The sequence below is a fragment of the Narcine bancroftii genome, chromosome 9 (genome assembly GCF_036971445.1).
Source record: "Narcine bancroftii isolate sNarBan1 chromosome 9, sNarBan1.hap1, whole genome shotgun sequence".
Taxonomy (NCBI): Eukaryota; Metazoa; Chordata; class Chondrichthyes; order Torpediniformes; family Narcinidae; genus Narcine; species Narcine bancroftii.
The window spans coordinates 42,631,814-42,648,549 of NC_091477.1; the positions used below are offsets into that span (position 1 = coordinate 42,631,814).

At 38.8% G+C, this 16,736-nt stretch overlaps 1 long non-coding RNA gene across 1 annotated transcript in view; it reads left to right on the plus strand.

Moving 5' to 3' along the window:
• Positions 1-16,736, plus strand: part of LOC138742896 (uncharacterized) — a 29,624-nt gene that overhangs the window by 12,100 nt on the left and 788 nt on the right. Inside the window, exons 3-4 of the long non-coding RNA XR_011344507.1 lie at positions 9,576-9,710; positions 10,779-10,953. This is a non-coding gene — a long non-coding RNA (uncharacterized lncRNA). The remainder of the gene's footprint in view (positions 1-9,575; positions 9,711-10,778; positions 10,954-16,736) is intronic.

The window sequence follows — 16,736 nt, forward strand, 5'->3', positions numbered from 1 at the left end:
ACTTGATCAATGGCTTTCGCTCATGGATCTTTTCTGTTGCTGGTCAAAATGGGCTGGGTTCAGGATGTTCTCCTATGCCTTGCTCTTCCTCCGCTGGGACAGGGGTATTGATGTCATGCAGACTTTGGGTTTTGTCCGGCTGCTGAACTTCAGTCGAATGGCTCGGCCTGCTTCCCAAAAGGTAGGAGTTGATGAGAGGTCCCTGTGGCCCCTTCTTCAGGCATCCTTTCCTGTACTGATGTATTTTCAGGCAGTGACAGTATATCCTGAAATGCCTTGATCTGTATACAGTAAAAGTCTAAAAGCCCAGATGTCAGAAATGTAGACCACCTGAGAATCCAGACTTCTTGAAAACTCTCAAACTTTTTTAATTTAGTGGGCTTTTGTGTGCATGCATAAGCTCCATTGATGCATGAAAGTTGCAGAAATGAACAAATTTTTTTTGTACTTTGTATTTTATATGAAAACATGTTTCATTAATAAACGATCAAGATTTACATGTTCATCTCTTTATTCTTAAATTTCAGTACATCCTCGTCATCCTGTTTCATGCCTCATGCCCTTTTCACATTTCTTTGTGAAATGGGGAGCAAAGATCGGATCTGCTGAATTTAAACAAATCAAAAGCTAAAACACTTTTCAGCTTATGTGACACTTATTTCTTGCTTGTAACTTTATCCAGTTTTGTAAGAATTCTTTCCTTCAACAGAGGCTGCTCAGATTGTTGTCGTAGCTGCCCTTGGAGTGTTGGATTCATTAGCAATTTTGCATCATCTTGTAATTGCATGAATCTCAGTGATTGCCTCAGTCTATAATAATTTCCAAATTAAGATGAAGTGACACCAATATAGCCATCAACAATTGTACTCAAATTAAAATGGTTGCTGCCTCTCCTTACCCCATCATGTCTTGTTAGTGTCATGTTACTCAGTGAAAAATACCAGTTAGTTTCCAAACAGCCCTCACACATGTTTATCTTCATTAAGCTTCCTTTCATGTTTAAAACATTAGAAACAGCTTCTAATTTTCCATTCTGCATATTCTGCTGGTTAATGAACAGTGCCCATTGGGATGCAGCAACTCCTCAGTTCCTTACCATGTTTGTACCACGAGCCCAGAACTCTTGCATTTTTTGGAATCTCTAACATTAAAAAAAGATAGACCTTAATGATACAAATAACATTTTGCAGGGCACGTTTCATCCTAAATGTTACACTTTACTGTCCAAGAACTCAGCAGAAATTTCACTGGCCTCCGGTCTTCTGGTACCCTTGCAGTTTTCCTGGAATCCTTTATGTTGCAGGGAGAACGTGGATTTTCCCTGCAGCTGGCAAAGAGTCCCATCAGGGCATTTCAGCAGAATCTAATGTAGAATTTCTAATAATTTCCATGAAGCATTTCTGGAGAAATGATTCAGTCCAGCAAAAATTAATTTCTCTATATCACGCTCTAAAAACATATTTTAATCTAAGCTTTAGTCACAGAGCTGCAACTGCAATAAATTTTTAATATTCAATTTTCAAGATGTGACCTTTAAAACTCTGCCTTTCATCTCCATGCTCACATTAAAGGAAACAGTGCTTTTGCTAAATTCACAGCAAATTGAACGGATTTGCTTTAGTGAGGATTGAGATGGAAGAGGTCATTAAATAACCTGAGAGCTGTGGCCCTCAACACCAGCCGCCTCTGGTATGTCATCTGTCAGCATCTGGAGACATCCATGAAATTCACATCTTTTTGAGGCTGGAATGATTACTCTTGCTTAACAGAGTGGAAAATAAAGCAAATAATTTCTGGTAGCTTCTCATTCTCTAGCTAAGTTTCAGAAGATTTGTTGGACATTTCTTATTCACACCATAAGTAATTGCACAGCATGGTTAGGGCAAACCAGAGACACACGTAAATTGCTGATTTATACATGCAAAATTAAGTCAGTGGGCATGCAAATCCATTTTGCACTTACAGGTAAATATGACAACTAATCTCAGGGTGCTGAAGGAGATTGGTTGGATCACTGACCCTGGTTTATTTTCCATGCACATTTTTTTTCAAGTATGCAATAAATTCCCTATTACATCTTGGAGACAGTGCATAACAAAATAACTTTCATTGTCAAACAAACTCCATGTCGCTTTGTGCCTCTTTTACTAATTTTCCTGTACTCGAACACTTTGATAAAAACTAAGGAACTATCTCACAACATAAAGACCTCTTCTTTCTTGTATGATTCCACTAAAGCTGCTCCTTTCCAAGAACTTAACATTTTTTCAAAGTTGTGTGCCAAAAGCTAGATAGAAAGTACCATTCTAGACCACACACTGACCACGGAGATGCTGACTGTCTCCTTCTCTTCCTTTGAATTTGATAAAAACTCCCCTGAAGTGACGGGTTCTGGCTGAGTTGCACAGGCTCTATGAAACTGGGTGGGCCCAACTTGTTGGAAGAGAACAACGCAATGCTTATGGTCAGAGCATGTCAGACTGCATGAGGAAATGCAACATCATCCTCATTTACAAGCAGAAGGAGGACATCTGGAATCAGAGACCCATTTAATTGTTGAAAGTTGATTGCAAAATCCTGTCCAAAGTCATTGCCAATTGGATCAAGTCTGCTCTGGGTTCCAAATCCAGCCCAAACTGCATTGTTCCAGACAGGAAAATCTTTGACATCCTCGCACTGCTCAGAGATAATATAGCCTATATGCTGGATAGGGAGATAGACACCCTCCTGGTCACCTTGGACCAGGGGAAGTCTTTTGACTGGATATCACACACACACACATGCTCTCCAAAATGACTTTGGAGGGATTTAGAAATTAGATTAAACTGCTCTACATGGATATCTATAGTGCAGCTCAAATCAATGTGTGGGGTAACAGATAACTTCCCCATCAAGTCTGGAGTCAGCAGGGTTGCCCGTTCTCTCCTGTTTTGTTTGTGTGCTGCATAGGGCATCAGCAGGGAAGGGGCATAAAAGAGAAGGCGTTACCAGGAAGTGGAAGCAGCCAAGTCAAAGCCTCCAGTACATGAATGACATCACAGTCTTCTGTTCAAATACATATGATCCATCCACAGAGTGATCAGCATCTGTGGCCATTTTGAGTTAGCATCAGGAGCCAGAGTTAATAGGAGGAAGAATGGGGCAATGTTCACTGGCAACTGATCGAATGGTCTGTCATCCCCTTCATTGTCAAATTTGCATTTCTTTTATTTGTTTACATGTTTACGCTGCATAGTTTATTTTTTACACTACCAATAGTGGTAATTCTGCCATGCCCGCAGGAAAAAGGAATCTCAGGGATGTATGTGATGTCATGTATGTATTCTGACAATAAATCTGAAATCTGACTTCCTAACGAAAAGACCACTGTCTGTCCAGATCGGTAGCAGAACGTCAAGCAGTGTCACCCTGAGCACTGGCACATCTCAGGGCTGTAGGCTCACCTGCTCCTGTTCAAGCTAACTGACCCACAACTGCATGGCCATGTCCAGCTCCAACAGTATCATCAAGTTTACAGATGATGCAATAGTAGTTGGTCTTATCAGCAACAACAATGAACCGCACCACAGACAAGGGGTGGAAATTCTCATGAAATGGTGAGAGAGTAACAACCTGAGTCTCAATTTGGCCAAGTCAAAGGAGATGATGGTGGACATCAAGAGGACCAGGAATGACTACCCCCCAATAAACGTCAACAACTCTGTATTGGTGTGAGTGGAGAACTCTGTTCCTTGGAGTTCACTTAACTAGTGACCTATCTTGGGCACACATCTCCTCACTTGTCAGGAAGGCACAGCAGCAGCTGCACTTCTGAGAAGACTGAAGTGGGCAAGGTTACTGGCTACCGTTATGTCAGTGTTCTACAGGAGCTCTATGGAGAGCATCCTGGCCGGTTGCTGCAGACAAATGGATCGGAGGTCAATCCACAGGATTATAAGAGGAGCAGAAAGGATCACTGAAGTGTCTCTTCACCCCCCCCCCCCCCGCCCCACCATTGGGATTGTTGTCTGAAGAGGGCACACAAAATCATTACGGACCCCTTCCACCCCAAATTCAGCATCTTTCAGTTGCTCCTGTCAGGAAGTATCAGAACCAGCACCACCAGGCTGAGAAACTTTCCCACAGGCAGTGAACATGCTGAACAACCAAAGGAACTGTTCACATTAACCATCTAAGCCTCTCATATTCCTGAAACAATATTTAATATATTTATTTGTATATATGAATACTTGTCCTGCATATGTCCTGCTTGTCCATGTGATGATGATCACTTTATTGTCATTGGACCAGTAAACTAGCCAATGAAACACAACCAGGATCTAACCAGAAGTTGATGTGACTTAATACTCAGTACCTGGTGCATCCATCGTGCTCTGTCCTGGCTATCACCCGAGCTGTCTTCTGGTTCATCTGTGATTTCAGCATAGAATGGGTCTGACAGGTGGTCAAGTACAAGTCACTCGTCAACAGAGACAAGGGCGTACTCAACCTGACCCTCTTTCTGACGAACAGCTTCATATATAGCTGCTTAACCAGTGCATGGAACCAAAATAGGAGGGCACCAAGTGCCACCATGTCCTAGGTGTTGCAAAGGATGTGCCCCTAGGAAATCAGAATTGAGAATCAATAAAGAGGCAACTAAAACATCAAGTTTCAAACACATTGATTCTTCCAGCTCAATAAGGTGGAAGAGAACAAATTAGATGAGATTTTTTTAATAGTATACCATATAATGAGCTGTCAGTGGAGGCCCAAATAAACAGAAGAAATGGACAATTAGGCCAGCCCACAAAGTACTGATGCTTCACCTGAACAGTGGCAAAGAAGAGCAAATCCAACAACATTTACATAAATTTATAAAACTTAACAATTTTCATAAAACTTGCAAAGCACAAAAAAATCTGAATCATTTTCCAATAGATTCCAAGCCCTTGCACTCATTACTAATTAATCTTCCTCCAACAATTTTGTGTAAAACAACAAAAAAACAAAAATTAATAACAGCAAGAATATATCATATGAATTTAAGCAAGGTTGTGGTCAATCCCACATCTGGTTCAATTTCCCACCCAAAAATTTACCAGTGTATTTGGCAGTGAATTTTTTTGGGGGACTATTTTATTTATAAATTTTAAACCACAGTAATAGTTATATTACATTCAATTTCAAAAAAAATTATTCATGTGATGTGTACATATATATATGTGTGTGTGTGTATATGTATATATATATATGTGTGTGTGTGTATATGTGTATATATATATATATATGTGTGTGTGTGTGTGTTTGTGTATAATCCCAGCCCTCCACCTCCCCTCCCCCCCACCATCCCACCTACCTCCACCATCCCACCTCACCTCCCCCAAACCCCTAAGAAAAGAAAAAAAAAGAAAAAAAGGACAATGGGAGGATGCCAAGAGAATAAAACATTTATACTGTAAAGTCTATATTGGAGGTTACCAAGAAGTGAGGACTTCAGAGAGTCTAAACATGCAACCCATATTTTGTAAATATGGGCACCATATTTTCCAAAAGACGTGATATTTATCTCACAATTTGCAAGTATTCTTCTCTACGAAGTTCTGCATGCCATATTTCTATTTCTGATTTCCATGATATTGCAATATATTTCCTAGAAACTGATAGAGCAATTAGCACAAATTTGGTTTGATACATATTTAATTTTAATTTTGGTCCTATAACCTTAATATTACTTAATAAAAATAGCTTTGGATCCTGTGGGAATTTGACCCCCGTAATTTGTTCCAAAAAATTACTATCTCTAACCAAAAATGTCTAACTTTAGACATTGCCAAATTGAATGTAATAAAGTTCCAATCTCAGATCTACACCTAAAATATAAATCTGATATGGCAGGATTTAATTTTTGTGGAGTCAAATACACTTGATGTAAAAAAATTACATTGAACTAATCTATATTTCACATTTATAATTTTACTCTTACATAAGTCCATCCAATCCTTTTCATTTATTTGTGTCTGTAAATCTACTTCCCATCTTAATCTTGATTTATGCACTCCAATTTTGGGGGCTTTCCTTTGCAGTAAATTATACATTGCAGAAATAAATTTATTTATAGTAGTAATACAAATCAGTAATTCCAATTCACTTTGATTCAGTAAAATCAAACTAGGACCTATTTTGCCAGATTAAAAAGCTTTAACTTGATAATAGCAGAATAAAGTATTATTAGGTACATTAAATTCTCCCTTCATTCCTTCAAATGTTATAAATTTCCCATTCTCAAAACAATCCTCAATCTTCTTAATATCCATCCATTCCCAAATCTTCAAAAGTTGATTATTCATTGAAAATGGAATAAGCCTATTTTGACATAGAATCATTTTCCTCGATATTAATCCTTTCATACCAATTTCATTATCAATATTATTCCACAATTCAATCAAATGTTTCAAAATAGGTGATTCCCTACTTCCAACTAACAATTTTGAATTCCATTTATAAATAAAATCCTGGGGATTCGTATCTCCTCTCACATTAAACTCTATAAAAACCCAAGATGGAATATTATCTAAACTGAACAATACATTTATAATTTGCCAGTGACTTTTAACCTAGATTTGACATTAAATGTTTATTTTAGGCTTCCATAAATTACAAGAAATAGGAGCAATTGTTGGCCAGCAATTGGTTCTCTGGGTTCCCGCTTCATCGTTCAATTTGATCGCACATGGTCTTCTCCTTCATCTCCTTGACCACCTAATTTCCATATCCACAATTTGAAAACACTCAATGTCAAAACAAGCACAAATCTCTGGGTTAGAGAACCACTCAGAGTTACCAACCCTCAGGGTAAAGGAGTTTCTTGCCATCTTAATTCTAACCGTTAGCTTTAGCTACCCATTCAGAAGATATGATTAATCAACTTTTGCCCTGGCAATTCCTTAGAATTTCAAGTAATTAAAAAAAGGCCTGGAGTATTCAGCCAGGTAACTTTTGCCTCCCAGGAATCATTCTATCCGATTTATCCTTCTTCCATATGGAAGTACCCAAGCTTTATATTAAGTAAGCAGAAGGATGTTAGGAAACACAGAAAAGATCCATCACAAATATCCAGACTGGTGTTTTTGGTTGATGTCAGCATTTTCTTTCATAGACAGGCATGCAAGAGCAAGTTTTAACTAACAATATCCAGTGCCTATAAATGGCTTGCCTGTCTGACACCTTTTGAAGAAGATTGTCTCTAATAGTTAAGTACACCACTCTCCTTTTTGTGCTGAACCAGCTGCGTGTAGCTGTAATTTTTAACCTTGATGTTCCTTGTGTACTTGCCATTGGCTGAATTCTTATAAGATGCAGTGTGAAGGGATATTTCTAGCTATGTCTTTGAAATCCCTCACAATGCTACATTTGCATTGATTGTCTGTCAATCAAGCACGCAAACACAGTATCCAGGGAGGGAGATCACTCTACATACTAAGCATCTTTAATTCTGAGAGCTATTGCAGTTTCACATATCATGTATATCCTGGTAATGCAAATAGACACTTTCCAGCTTGTCACCGCCCCATAGATCAATAATATATAGAAGTTATATTATCGCCAATTGCTCTTGCAATTCACTGCCATTGACCCTACGTTGCTTGCTTTGAACTCAGGTTCTAAGAGTTCATCTCCCTTCGTTCTCTCCAACAGTAAGGCTTTTTTCTGGGGACGCCTATCACTCCGCCCATCGGTAGAAATGTCAGATCTTATCTAGATAATGACTTTATGTTTTCTTGAAAATATGTGTTTAATTGATGCCTGCCCCTTTAAATCTTGCAGCATTTTTTTAGTACCATTGCCCTAACATGAATTCCAATGAGCATCCATTCACAGCACCTGGATCATCCCCCATGTGTGATTATATTGCTCTCTGATAATATCATGGATGAATCCATTTGACATCACACAGATCAAACTGCATTATGTCTGGAATATAATAAGAACAGAAAAATGAGCCACGATTCTAGATTAAATCCAAGCTAACATAATAAAAGTGAACAGATTGGAATCATGCAGAAGGTTTTGCTGCTGTGTAACCAATTTATATGGCACAAAGCCCAAGATTGAAGGTTTAACTGATGTCTGGTGGACACAAACTTGCTGAACTTTTGCATGTGACCTTGAGTTTCAATCTGCACTGTTCCTCTGCCAGTCTACAAAATTGCAAGCATAACAAGACCAGTTTCTAAAGAACAATTTACATCACTGCTTGAAGGGCATATCTACCCCGCAAGCTGAAACCTACCGTGATGTTGCTATACAAGGACTGCATCTCCCTGAATTTCAGTGCACTGATCCTGGGCAATATCAACAGCCAACAATATCATTTGGCTTTATGTTGAGAAACTTCAGTTGTTCAAGATCAAAATTATGGTGGCCCTGCTTCTGATACAATGGCAACACTGCCACTGGTGCAGGCACACACAGAACAGGGGAGCAGAGACACAATGTTTCAGTTCTCCTTCATGAGGTCTGACTGAACTTTGTGGATTTTATGTTCATGATAATGAATGGAATATTGTACCTCTTGCATCTTGCTGTAATTAAGGTAATGTTATTTATCACAGAACACCCCTTACAATGAGAAGGCTTCTTCTGTGAACACCAAAACGCTGGAGGAACTCAACTGGTCTTTTCAGTATCTATAGGAGACAATGATATATTGGCAATGTTTCAGGCCTATGCCCTTCTTCAAGGAGAAATCGGAAAGGGCAGCAGTGGGATATATCAGAAAGTCTCAAAGTCTCAGAATTCAAACAATGGGGGAGGGGTCAAAACAGATTAAAAAAAGGTGTTAATTGGATGTGATAAAAGACTAGGTAGAATTTATGTCTGTGCAAAAGAAGACAGGAAATGGAGAGACGATGGGGGAAGCAGGGGGTGGGGGTTGGGGATGGGGTTTAACAAAACCCTGAGAAGTCAATATCCATCCAGTTGGAGGTTGCCCAGTCAGAAGATGAGGTGTTGATCCTCCAATTTACAGGTGGTCTCAGTCTGGCAGCACAAGGCCATGAACAGACATGTCGGCAAGGGAATGGGATGGAGAATTGAAATGGGTGGTCACTGTGAGATCCACGCTATTGTGGTGGACAGAGCCAAGGAGCTCAACAAAGCGATCTCTCTGACTGAAACCATCTGTAAATTAGATGAACAACACGTCATCTTCTGTCTGGGCATCCTCCAACTGGATGGTATTAATATAGACTTCTCTGGCTTTTGTTAAAAACTCCATTCCCCGTCTCCTTTCTCACAGACATGATCAATTCTACCTAGACCCTTGTCACATCCAATTAACACCTTTCGTTCCTCCCCTAGTCAGCATTGTTTGAATTTTGAGACTTCCTGATATATCCTGTTTCTACCTTTTCTGATTTTTCCTGAAGAAGGGCTCAGGCCCAAAACATTTGTCTCTTGTAGATGCTGAAAAGACTGGCTGAGTTCATCCAGCATTTCCGGTGTTTTTTTACAACAGGCACAGCATCTGCAGCCTATTGTGTTTCACTCTTCTGCGAACAGACTAACATCTCGTCTTTGATATTCATTTACAGCTGTGTGAAGAGTATAATCTACAGAGCAGTGGATTGAAATGAAAAAGAAGATCAATTTGCACCAAGCAAAACTATTTTGGTGTTCATTCAAAAGCCTAATGGCTGCAAGGAAGAAACCGCTTTGGTGTGTGCAAGGTGAAGAGAGTGTGTCCAGGTTAATGCTGGGTCTTTCAGTATGGCGCCTGCTTTTCCAAGGCAGCAAGAGATGTAGATGGAGGGGAGGAAAGGTTTAATGTTATGTTCTGAACTCTATTCACTGCTTCTGTAGCTTTCAATCTTAAGCAGAACAGCACCCACTCCATGTGGTGATGCATCAAGCAATTGTGCTTTTGATGGTACATGTGCAGAGTTGTTGAGGAACACAGGGGACATGGCTTAATCTTCCAGGAAAGTAGAGGCATTGGAGAACCTTCGTGACCATCATGTCAAGGCACTTGTTCTATGTTAGGTCATTGGAAATATTTATTTCTAGCAACTCTACTACTCATTTCATTAGAGCTTACATGAGATGAAAATAAGATTGTGCATAGCTTAGCTCCTTGTGACCCGCACGTTTTTTGTCTGTTTTGGATGATACTGAACTGAATAGGAATCAATTAAAAGAGGGCGACAATGAGTAGTCAATGAGGGATCAGATTTCTACCCAATCTCTGAAAAGAGAAACGCAAGATCTACAGTTTCTGGAACTTTGAGTGAACAATGAGAATCTTAAATTATTTAATGGATCAGGCAGCAGCCATGGAGTAAAAGCAGCCACATTGCCAAGGATAAAGAGAGAGAGACAGGGAGACATGAAGCCTAAGAAGGGGGTGGTGAGCTGGGACAGGGCCAAGAGGTGATAGAATATGGAACAAAAAAAAGTGGTTGAGGTGGAGTAACAGGTAGGGGAGTTGACCAATGGGTTTGAGGGAAAACTGAAAATGAGATCATGTCAAGAACAGATGGAACCAGATCAAGGTGGGGGGGAGGAAGGTTGTAACCTAAAACTTGAAAATCCACATTCATGGCAAACTCAAGGCAATACTGAAGGAGAAGTTAGCTTTGGTGAAATAAGACAAGCAGAAGCTATTGACACAGCAGTAACAGGAATGAATCAGATCCAACCAATCAATTTTGGCTTCTTTCCTGATTCACTATTCATAACCAGCATCTGTGAGCTGCCTAAGTAACTATTTGTCTCGTCGTTATCTCCTTTCACTGCAGGAGAGCACCAACAACAAAGCTCAAAAATACTGAATTACCCAGTATGATCTCAAAATAAATCTCAGAAGCAATTTTTAAAATCTGTTGATAATGCCTGTCTCACATTAAAGAATAGATGTACAGAGATTCAACTCCTGCTCAAACGAAGGATCGACATGCATGAAATAGCCACCAGGTAACTAAACATGCAATTCAGGAACAATTTCTTGAATTGGAAAGTCATGAAAAATAGAGGAAATTGGAGAGTAATTGGAAAGAATAACATGGATTTGATTACCACAATGAATAGTCGAGGTATAAAATAGACCAAATACATTGATTTAAATTTATTTTATTTTTGTGCTGTTTAATTTGTCAACTGTAAATACAGCTTGCCTTTACCCAATTAAGATTTTACCCAATTAAGTGCTTGCTAATTATTTTGCATTGGTACATTAATAGGACTTTTGGCTATGCAGGCAAGCAACAAATTTATTTGGGAATAAGTCGGTAAGTATGAAGCATTGTGAATAGTGAGGAAGATGGGTTACAATGGGATATGGACAGGATGCAGACAAGCCTGTCTGTTCCATGTTCTTCCTTTATTTACTGTAAATAAAAAAAACTGGTTCTTTGAAGGTATCCAGTGAGCTATCAGTGCAATGATTTCAATTTTGACAATATTATTACTGCCTGTTTCTAGCATTGAGCTCCCAGATGACAAATCAAAGTTTTTTTAAAACCCTGATTAGTTCCAAATGTTCCTGTAGCTGTAACACCATCGGATTAATCCATTGTGAGTCATAACACCTCACTAATTTATTTATATCTCTCATATAACCAAATTGCAACAATTAAACTCTATGAGTCCACATGTGAAGCAGGTAGACAGGATGTTGAAGAAAGCATTTGGCACACTTCTCTTGGGGCTTTGAGTAGAGGAACAGAGATGTCATGTCACAACTTTACCATATAAGGGTGAGTCTGCACTTTGAGTATGGTGCACAATTTTCATCACCCAGCTCCAGAAAATATATCATTCAGGTGGAAAGAGTGCAGAAAAGATTTGCAAGAATGTAACTGAGATTGGTTGACTGAATTATAATTAGATACTGGACAGTGGTTCTCAACCTTTTTCTTTCCACTCACAACCAGTTTAAGTGTTTCCTGTGCCATCGGTGCTCTGTGATTAGTCAGGGATTGCTTATGGTTTGTGAGTGGGAAGGGAAGGATGAGAATCACTGCTCTAGACCCAATTGTGACTGAAATATTTTGCTTGAGAAAAATTGTCATTGGCCCATTTCCTTTGGAGTTATGAAACACTGCACATGATGAGTCAATGAGGTACAATTAAAATGGTGGTTTTCAAATGTTTCCTTTCCACCCACATACCACCTTAAGCACCTATGGCATAGGGAATACTTAAAGTGGTATGTGAATGGATGGTGGGTATATGGAATGAGCTGCCAGAGGAAGTGGTAGAAGTGAGGACAATTATGACATTCAAACAATACATAGATAAAAGTATTTAGGCTGAACACTATAAATGGGACCAACTTAGTTACCATGGAAAAAGATGGGCCAAATGGGCTATTTCTGCACAGTGGACCTCTGTGATTATATTATTTTATCCCATGAGGAGAGGTTTATTCAATCAGAAAGTGGTGAATCTGTTTCCACAGACAGCTGGGGAGGCCAGGGCTAGGGAGAAGACAGTATAATGCAGTTGAGAGTAAAAATGCATCAACCACAAATGGTAGAGCAGATTTAATGGGCTAAATGGTCTCATTCTTCTCCTACTTCTTACAGTTTTATGCAAGTCTAAAAGTAAAGGATTGGATAGGGCTAACAAGGTTTCTGGGTTAGTTCTGAACACCTGTTGGGAGTTGGAAGAATTTTCAAGTTTCACCTATTTTTCTGTTAATTTGTTTAAATTCTACGTGATTTTGTTGGGAAATTAATCTAAATGGAGTGCATATATATTTTAATATACTTGGCGATCTGGTTGTGCGAGGCATGTTGATTGGCTAGTGTGTCACAACAAGGGCCTGAAGCTTTTAAGACAACAGAAGAGAATGGTAACTGGCAATAACTAAAATGTAACTCAATCAGTTGCAGTACCTTTGCTAACGGACTCAAGTTGGGAGGGTGATATTTGACACTAATGCCATCCTCCTTGTTAGGGGAGAGGGAAGCAAACAGAATGTTAGCACATCATTTGAACCTGACTCCCAGCAACTAGGTCAACCTCCACCCTCACCCCTGTATCTATTGTTTGTTAAGTGAAATACTGAATAAAACTTTTTCAATTCAGAAAACAATCCCAATACAAACACAAATTGGTCCTTGATGGTTTAAGTGGATGTAGCTAATAAATAGCTAAAATAATCATTGCATTTAATGCATTAGAAATTATATTTTAGCAATTAGCTTGAGTTGAAAGGAAAATACTTGGCTATGGGCAAGGTGAAGAAGAACAGAGCAAGAGCTGGGAACTATAACGCATTTCATATATTCTGCAAACGTATAATAATATCACAGAGAATAAGAATAGTGTACATGTTGCTTCAAGATTTGGAGTATGTTGTTAAATATGTTAAACCAATCAAAAAGACTAAACTGCTTTGTTCCATACTAAAAGTATGTTAGTTCCATAGTTTACCACATGTGAAAGAAAGCAGAATATGTCCTTTGTTTTAGCATGAAGGTTTTTTCTATTAAACAAGACTTGGAAGGGGTGTCCAATACAACAGCCTTAAACAGCATTTTGTTATGATCCTTGTATCAATGGGAAAAAATGTTGCACATTCAGAGAAGGGTTGAAGCAATGGGGAGATGGATCAATGACCTGGTGCCTGTACTCACCATGATTTGACTCCTGTAGGGCACCACGTGCCATTTATGTTTTACACCAGAAACATTATAACTCTAGCTCAATGCTCGGTCAGAATTTAATTTTGACTCTTTTATCGTTTATGAGAAGTCTTACTATCACAATTTTTTTAAAAGCCACTTGGGAATTGGAGCCTTTCATGAATGTGAGGATAATCTGTATTAGAGTCCGTTCTTAACAAGCACAACCAATAATAAAATTCAGATATGTCTTGCAAACAATGAACTCTAAATTAACCAACTTAAAAATAGTATCATTAACAGAATTGTAAAAACAAAGAAACTTACAGCACAGAATCTATGCCTTCTGAAGAAGAATTATCCTCCCAAATCTGACTTCTCAGTAGTTTTGCAAGGTTATCACATTTCAAGAGCGCATCCACAATTTCTACCTCTACCATCCAGGGACTGAGTTTCAAATCCTGACTAAACACTAGGAGACTTTTCATCAACTCTGCTCCAAACCTTCCACTAATTATTGTTCATTGCTCCCGTGTCCTTTTTCTAATCTACGTTATCTAGGTCCCTCACAAAGTACCCTGCAGCATGTGCCTTGTGAGGGGCCTAGATTAGAAAAGAGACATGGGTGAACAATGAAGAATAAATCTCTTCTTGACTCATGACACAAAAAAAAACACTCAGCTTTTCTCATCTCTGGTGATACTTAAATCCATCTGTTCTGATAAAATTTTGCCAATCTTTCCTTCCTTTGCATTCACTATCATTTCCTTACAGTATGTACCCCCCTCTCCCCCCCCCCCCCCATTTGTGGCATACCTGGTATTTCATAGAGTTTAACCTTCCTGTTCTTATATTCTAAGCTCCTGCCAATACTGGAATGTATCTTGTTTGACTCATTAATCACTCATCTCTTTTCACTACCAAGAATCTGCGAAAAAGGCTAACTGATATTACTCTAGTCGCTTTCATGTGCTCGGATGCAGATAATACACCGGCAGACGTGGCTGGGGGAGTTCAGGTGGCTGCGGAGAAGACACCTTTCTGTCACCTGAACGTGCCAGCTGAAGGAGAGCTGCGTCCAAGCAAATGGTGACTCCTGTGAACACTGGCCGTAGTCCCACTGCTGCTTTCAGGTGCTACAGGGGATTCTCAGAGCTGGAAATTATACCTACAAGAGGAGGGTTATGTAAGTGCTCCTCCTGGCCAGGTTCTCCACTTTCAGGTGGCCACCCGATGTAATGCGCGTTGAAAGAACCAAAGACTTGTTGATCCAAACCAAGGCTTTTATTAACTAAAAGACTGGAGCATATCACATGTAGGTCGACCAGTCCAGAATGACCTGGTCTGGCTAGGAGCAATCCTTTAAGACCTGCCAGTAGGTGTGGCTACACTCTCAGCCAATCACAGTCATCCTACACTACCACCTGTACATAAACACATTGGTGATAGAATCTGTACTATCACACCCGACAGCCGCATTGGAGTACAATAGGCAGTGTTACAGTCAGGTATTGTGGCCACCTGAAAGTGGCTTTAGTTTCTCCACACTTAGTATCCTCCCATTCATCCTTTTGCAAGTTGTCTTCCCACATACATAATCTTATGTCTCCAGTTTGAATTACATCTATTGATAAGTCCATAAATAATTTTCCCAGTTTGTAGGCCTCATCCTCACTATTTTGGTATCATCTATCCTGAAGGTTATATGTAAGCCTAAATCATCATAAGCTGGGTCCTAGAGCACTACAAAAGTTAAAGCCTTCTGATCACAATCACATCTATCATGTGGCTTCTTGCTTCTGAATCAAGTTTGTGCCAAAGAAGCATAATGAGGATAAATAGCTCGTTTCTTATTAAACATCTTCCCTTTGTTAAGTTATAGACCACTAATTCCTTGATAAAATTTCTTATATCCTTTCTTTACTATTCTAATTTTCTTTTTACTTTCATCTCTGCCTATTCTAAACTTTTCTAGGCATGACATTTAATATACCATGTCATCCATTTCCACTTTATTTACACCTCACCATAGATAGATAAAGATGATATCCAAGTACCAACTGAATCTTTCTAATTCCCATGATCAAGCCTGTGACGTGCTGTAACAAAGGATTACAGCCACAAACTTGCAAGATATCTCTATTCTCTATTATTATTGTTGAACGGTGTGTCGAGACCGCTGAACATTTTGTTCAAACTGACAATTAAGTTTCAAAGAAGAAAACAAATCCACAACATGATTAATAACTTCATTTAATCCCAAACTCAACGCAAGAGAAAACTTGTGTATAAATCTGTCAAGAAAGTGACAAAAGGAAAAAAATACTCAGCAATCTGAACATGACTTTTATATGTAAATACTAACATTTAACAATTCAGACCCATACACGGTTGATTGAATATTATCAAATCTTTCATAGGGTGAATGGATTTTAATTATATGCCTACTTTTGATGCCTCTCTGGTTTTAGAATGTTCCCAAAGCATGTTGTTATTACAATGACTATTGGTTAATTCCTCCCCATCCTTGGGCCTCACCATTGGACATTCACTGCTCTCAAAAGTGAACCCAGATTGCAGCATATTTAATTATATTTTAACAAAACTCAGCTGTGAGTCTGTCTTTGGAATGAAACTGTCAGTTTAATTGTTCAGTTTATTAATATCACAATAAAAAAAATCAAGGAATTAATGAGAAATTTAATTCTATGGAAGCAATTAGTACAGTTCAAGGAGAGTCTCTATTAGATGTTGTGAATTATATGTTACAGCTTAATTAAAAACTTAAGTAAGGGTGGACAAAAGCCATCATTTAGTTTTGTAATATATTTATAAAATGTTTGCCTGTGCCTTTATGATTTTCTATCATTTGTCCTGTAGAGGAGGATTCATTAATAAAATAATTAAGGGATAATTTCCTCCTAAAGTTCAGTAAATATGTAAGAGCATGATATTCACCAGCCCGGAGAGGGTATGAGTATTAAATTATTTCTTTGTAATGCTACAGCTAAAATATACTATGCACTTTCAATGTTGCAAAGAAGGGAATGAAGACACAGTTTGTAAGATGTAACCCTGGCTGTGAATTGTTACTAACGAGAAGTGACAATAGTGAAATGTTGATTA